The 6623-nt window shown below is 42.3% G+C and overlaps 1 protein-coding gene across 3 annotated transcripts in view; it reads right to left on the bottom strand.

Annotated features, from left to right (window-relative positions):
- The window catches only part of zbtb46 (zinc finger and BTB domain containing 46), a 95156-nt gene extending 89535 nt beyond the window's left edge, over positions 1–5621 (bottom strand). For 2 of the 3 annotated variants that reach the window (XM_084720918.1, XM_084720917.1), the window contains exon 1: positions 5382–5621. The gene's annotated coding sequence lies outside the window, so the exon portion shown is untranslated. The remainder of the gene's footprint in view (positions 1–5381) is intronic. The other variant, XM_084720919.1, reaches the window with a different exon arrangement.
- Positions 5622–6623: the final 1002 nt, after the last annotated feature.

Consider the following 6623-nt stretch of genomic DNA (forward strand, 5'->3'; position numbering starts at 1 on the left):
AACTGAAATCCCTCATCTGCTTCCTCAGGAATATGTGATCCAAAAGGTGTTTTGCAATATCAACAACTCCTAAGACAAAAACTCTGACATCTTGCCATTTTCACTGCACAAAAAAAAACCCATTTGTGCTTATTTTTAGCAACAATCAAATTATAATTTTGCTTCTGGACTTTCAATTCCTGTTCGTAGATTATTAAAAAAAAATTAGAGCGAAAGCTGCAAATTAGCGTCCAATTTAAAATTCAGGGACGAGATAAGATAAGATAATCAAAAGAACAAAAGAAAAGAACAAGAGAGCTTATTGCTTTCATTGACATCCTATCTTGTGCAGGTGCATTCACACATTCACACACACACACACACACACACACACACACAGACACACACACACACACAGCTATGAAATATTAACACCTACGTGAAAAGACAAGTGGGGTGGTGGAGAGTATTTCTGTGGGGTGGGGACGGCTTATACTCACCTGTTCTCTCTGCTGGGGGTGGGGGGGGGGGGGGGGGTGAGCTTGTCAGATAGGTGGATAGGGAAGACAGCTGTTACACACACACAACAAACACACACACATCCCCCACAGCAATGGTGTAACCCCATGAGGATTAGGAACACCTGTATTCAGCACTGCACAATGAGCTATAGAAGCACTTACGTTAAAAAGCCTTGGGAGTTATTAGGGGATGGGGGATGGAGCTAGTTTGGATTTGGCGGGGTTAATGTGTGCCAAACTGTCTTGACACGACATCAGACGTGAGAATGATAATATTCGCGATGTGGAAGATAAGACAGAGTTGTCAGAAAACTCCGGAGAGACACGTCATGTAAGATGTGTACATGCGAGTGTAAACGGTTCATTTTGCAGTGTGTTAGCCAAGCAGGTGTTCCCATTAACAAGTGAGCTCCGATGGGGGATCGGGATGGGAAAACTGGCAGAGAGAGATAGAAACAGAGAGATGAATGGAGTACAAGGTTTCTAACAGGGAACAAATGTGTCTTTATGGAGCGTTTGGCCTCTTTTCTCTATTTCTGAGCGATATACTCTAGATGAGGTGAACTTACTGTACAGTCTTTATTGTCCTGTGTTGTCCAGATAAACACACACGCCACTGTGGAGACTACTACACCCTGTAACCATACAGTTCAGCCTACAACCTGTATGGGAGCACTGAGCACCACCTACATACCAGCAGGCTTACACACACACACACAGCGCAGAGGCAAGTGTCACGCACACCAAAACCTGACTAAACCAAGCCTCTGTCTCATTTTCTCACCCTCTTTTCACACCCTGCCACACCTTCACCCGTTCCCACAAACCTCCAAAAAAAAAAAAACACTCTGCAACCATGAGTACATGGATAATACTCAGCGCACCAACCTCCACCACCTTCAACAAACACAAATTTGGCTTGGCCCAAGAAAAACCGAAAGGTAAATTTAACTCCACTTATCATGTTTAATCAATTCTAAAAAGTTCCATTCATGAGAGATAACACAAGTGGAAAAAGTGCTTTAAAATCCTCCTTTGCAAAATCCCACAAGCACACGAGCAGCTAATATTTTTTCCATCTTTCAGCCGATCTCGCCTACACTCCTCCTCCACTCATCCTTGTAGCTGTTGTCTTGGTCTGTATTATATTTTCCCCGTGGAACACACAGATGGAGAAGGTGCTGACACACACACACACACACAGACACACACTCATGCACACACTGATGTCCACTGCTCCACTAATGGTGAAAACTACACGGCCCTACTACCTCTGGGAAGCAACCTCAGTGGGGCAGCAGCAGGGGGCCAAACCCACAGACACAAAGCATCCTGGGACAAAGTCCATGAAGCCACGTTGCTAAGGTGTGACTGGCAAGTTTATCTGCTTTATTGCCATGATCGATAAAAAAGATTTCTTTCTAATGTGGACACAATGTGCACAGATTGTAAAAGTTATTTAAATATCAATACTTTTTTTGATACCACGTGTGTCATATGATAGAATATCTGTTAATTATTGTAGCAAAAGTACCAGAGCTATAAAACAAAAAAGGTTTAAGTAATCATTCAAGTCCTCAGTTCAGTCTTTATTATCCTGTTTTTGCAGCAGCAAAACCAGACAGTTTTCGGTGACTTTTTCTGCACAAGCACTGTGTGCAGGTTGTTAATTTAGAAAATAAGAGAGAAATTATCCTATTTTGTGTGACTTCTTTTTGCCATGGGATCAAAAGACGTATTGAGTATCGGGTTTTTCTACTAGTATTGTACCAAAGCTTAAAATTCTGAAATCGTGACTACAATAATGAAGGCGCATGCAAACACACACACACACACACACACACACACACACACACATACACAACAAGCCTACAGTAATCGAATTACTGAAGAAAGGACTTTGGAGGGTTTATCATATCAAGCACCAGTCCTTAACTCGTAGGACAAAACAACCAGACAAATCCAGTGAGGGCTAAGACAATTTGGAAAAAAAGAATCACTAGATGGTCTCTTAATCCCAAAGATCCATTTAGCCACTGTCAAACAGAGGAAAATGCTTAGATCTAACTGTCTGTTACAGTTACAGCCGTTAACTGAGAGGGTGAAAGTAGAATGTGCAGGATTTGTCCACTGCCGTTTGTAAATGCACCAGAAAATTATCTGATTGGTGAGTCTCATTCCCTGGTTGTCGAATGCAGACACTTTCAGTTTGTAAAGGGTCCCAAACACAGTACAAGGGCAGATACACACACCAACACACACTTCTAGCAGGGCATAAGTCAGGGTGTCACAATGTCAATTCTAAAAATCAAAAATGGATCAACATCAAAAGCAGGATCCGCAGTTCTTCCAATATTTCTTTTTGTCTCCACCCCCGCCTACTTGTGCACGTCCAGCGCAAGTCCAAAAAAATAATAAAACAAAACAACACTTCAAAGACGACGCAGCGTAGCTTACCAATAAACTGCAGCTGCACTCTTCAATCTTTTTAAAGAAGAATTTAAAAATGTAAATGACAGTTGTTAGAGCTTAAAACCAATGATCTTTACAAATCAAGACTCAAATTAAACAACAATTCCAACAATGGCATGTGAGTGCTAAAAAATGTTTAAATCAAAATCGAATCATGACTAAGATTGACAAAAGTATTGACATATTGATACTTTTTCATACCATACGTTTAAAAACAATTCAATATAAACATTTGATAGCAATGAAAGTACCGAAGCTATTAAAAAAAATATTCAAGTGCCCATTTAAGAGGTTCAGTCATTATTGTCCTGATTGAAATTTGGTTTGTAGCAAAACCAGACAGTGTTCAGTGACTTTTTCTATACCAGCACAGTGTGCAGGCCGTTAATTTCAAAAAAGAAAAAAAAAAAAAATTCAATTTTGTGCACCAAGGACATTTATTTTCTTTTTGCCGTGGCATTGAGAGAGGTATCAAGCACCCTTCTTTTATATTATTATTCAAATCAAATCATGGATTTGAGGAACTGTGACAGCCTTAGTCATAAGTGATGATCGAGAAGGATTATTTTTGAGTCTCTACATTGTTTTTATTATCATTATTATTATTTATTCAGGATCATCCTGCAAAGTACGCCTTTAAACTTTAAGCCAAAGTCAAAAATTACTTGCTGGCACTGTGAAGTTCCTCAAACAAATACCTAAAATAGAGAAACACATTAGCAGCAACTCCCAAACTGAGAGTCACAGGATCTTCTGCAAGACATGGTAGCCTAGTTTCATTTACTTAAAGTTAGTACAACAATGGCTGAGTGTCTAATGAGCTGAAGGCTGTCAGTACCTTCACCATCATCTCAACAACAACAAGACTTTACATCATATAACAAGTTGTAATCATGAAGTTTGTGTCACACTATCAAAAAGTTTGGAAACCCCCAATGCAAAGATAGTGATTAGATGCAGAGAGGCACAGTTGATGAAGACACACCTGGCTGCAGGCTGGAGACAGGCGGGCAGCAGGCTGGCGCACACTGCACAGTCTACATACATCCACAGCGTGGGTGAAGTGGGGTTGTTCCCCTTCTCGCATGGTTAAGCATGGCAGAAAATGGAGGAAGACGGAACTGACCGGTTTGAGAGGGCAGCAGACAGCAGACATGAACACACACACAGCAGCAGCAGCAGCAGCGGCGGCACAGGAGACAGACAGAGACAGAAGCGACGCTTCCAGCTTCAGTCGCCAATAAACACTTGACGCCACACTTTTCAACTCTCAACGCGGATCAGATGATCAACAACTACACAAAAATTACCCGAGAGCACCATCAGCAAACAAAATCCCCCCTCTGTCTTGTCTGTTAGTTCTCTAGGGTTGGGTGTTGACGCAGCAGAAATTTCCAGCTGGAGAAATCCCCCTTTTGGAGGTTAATCGAGGGGAGAAGGAGGAGGGTTTAAGCCCTTGTCTTTCAGCCTCTCTGAATCTGAGCGCTTTCATTTTGAATCCCCTCCAGACGGCTGCACGGTGCGTCACCCGGGTTTTATTGTGGCACGATATCTAGACTGTGCATGGCAATTATTTCTCTTTCATTCAAGCCGATGTGGCAACAGGGTTGTCAAGCTGTTGAAAAACTTTGCAGATTTGACCGTGGATCAGCTGGTTTCATCAAACTCGTATCAACAGAAATTCCTGTGTGCAACTGTCACATATTATACCCGAGCATCTGTTGAGAAATATTCCTTAAAGTGTTGCCCAGGTAGATGACATTCATTCAAATATTTTGCAAACTGAGGGTCTATTTTCTTTCTGCGCGCACTGAATATCAAATTATTCCATTTTCAGAGCAGTTTGGCTCCATAAACACATGTCCATAAAGTAGACCAGCCGCATTTCTATTTTTTCATTTAAAGACAACTGTCTGTAATCATCTACATAACGTGTGAAATGTACAATGTGCGGATGACAGCTTCTCCAAATATCAACAAGCGCAATAGACAGCTGGCTGTCACGTATGGAACAGGTAGGCGTACTTTCAGACTGTCGCCTGCTCACTCGGTCGGCTATTTAGCTGTCAAAATACTCTCATGCCGTGGCTAACATGATGCCAGTGGACTGGAATAAGAAACAAGAGACAGACAGGCCTTCATAGTATCATACAGTAGCTTTTCCCGGTGGCCAACGATTGCGAAGAGTTGCATTGTGTGTCATGTCTCCAACCTGTGCGCCCACCACCAACTATCAGCTGTAGACGCGATGTCTCCGTGAGGCAGAAAACTAATTGTTGACATGATATAAAGGCAGGGAAATCCTGCGATACGAGCCGCGTCTGAATGAAACCTGTTAGCAGCAGAGCAGCGGGGCTGGAGGCTGATAAAATAAGGCTACTACTACTAATACAAGGAAGTCAGACATACCTGTTACCCCATGGGGTCTGGGGTGGACGCGGTGTCGGTCCTTCGGAGTCCAATCTGCTGTGACAGCCTGAGAGAAGAAAGGAGGGGATGTCCAAAGCACTATACTGTCCTTCCTCTCCTCCTGTATGCTTTTCTTTAAGTGTTATTCCCCCTGTTTGGCTCCCACTCCCCGCTCCTCTTCTTCTTCTTCCTCCACCAGCCCCTTTTTTTTTTCTTTCTCTCTCTCTCTTTCCCTCCCCTGCTTTTCCGTGTCTTGGTATCAGGAGCCTCCCCCTCCTCCTTCCCCTCCTCCTCCTCCTCCTCCTCCTCTTCTGTGCATGTCTATCTCACTCTCCCCCTACACTCTCTCTCTCTCTCTCCGTGTCCCCGTATCTCCTCTCTCTGTCTCTCTGGGCAGAGTCAGGAAATGAGACAACGTGAACGCACACACCGCGCGTATCCATCTAATCTAGGACTCTTATCAGAAACACTCAGGGAAATTTTACATACTATTAATAACAAAAAATAATACTACTGATAATACTAATCACGCTAATAATGAAGATATTTGTGTGTTATGATGTAAGCACTGGGGTTGTCATGAGTCCTGTGTGCTTCATGGGGCTTCTGGCTGGTGCGTCTGTTGCCATAGGGCTCAGTGAGGACCAGGGGTTTACTGTAACTTACCCCCTCTTGTGGCAACAACAAGAAAACACCAGTCAGTCACATTTGAGAGAGAGAGAGAGAGAGAGAGAGAGAGAGAGAGAGAGAGAGAGAGAGAGAGAGAGAGGACTGACATTTACTGTTTGTCACTGTTCGGCTGGAAAACACCTTTGAGAGCCATGTGATGTGCAGCATGAAGGCCAATTTTTGGCAAAAAGTCTGGGGTAATTCCACTAAAGCCTGATCTTTATCTCTGACACTTTGGATTTTTCTTATTACTCTTTGTTGTTAAGTTATGGGGGAAACTATGATGAGATAAACTGTTTTAAAACTTGTGAGACACGAAGATGTGGGAAGTGGCTGGTGTTTTCTAAACAGTTAAATTGTTTACATATATTGCAATACATACATAGTGATTCCTGTTATTACATGTACAGGAGTGTACCCTTTACCTCAGTAAAAGTACCAATACAATGATGTAAAAAAATAAATTGAAAAATACTTAAGTATTATTAGTAAAATACATTTAAAGTATTATTGGATTGTACTGTTTCATCAATTTGTGGGCAGTTTTTTGTGCGGTAGGTGGTGAACACGAAA

Source organism: Lutjanus erythropterus, chromosome 6 (genome assembly GCF_056507025.1).
Source record: "Lutjanus erythropterus isolate fLutEry1 chromosome 6, fLutEry1.hap2, whole genome shotgun sequence".
NCBI lineage: Eukaryota > Metazoa > Chordata > Actinopteri > Lutjaniformes > Lutjanidae > Lutjanus > Lutjanus erythropterus.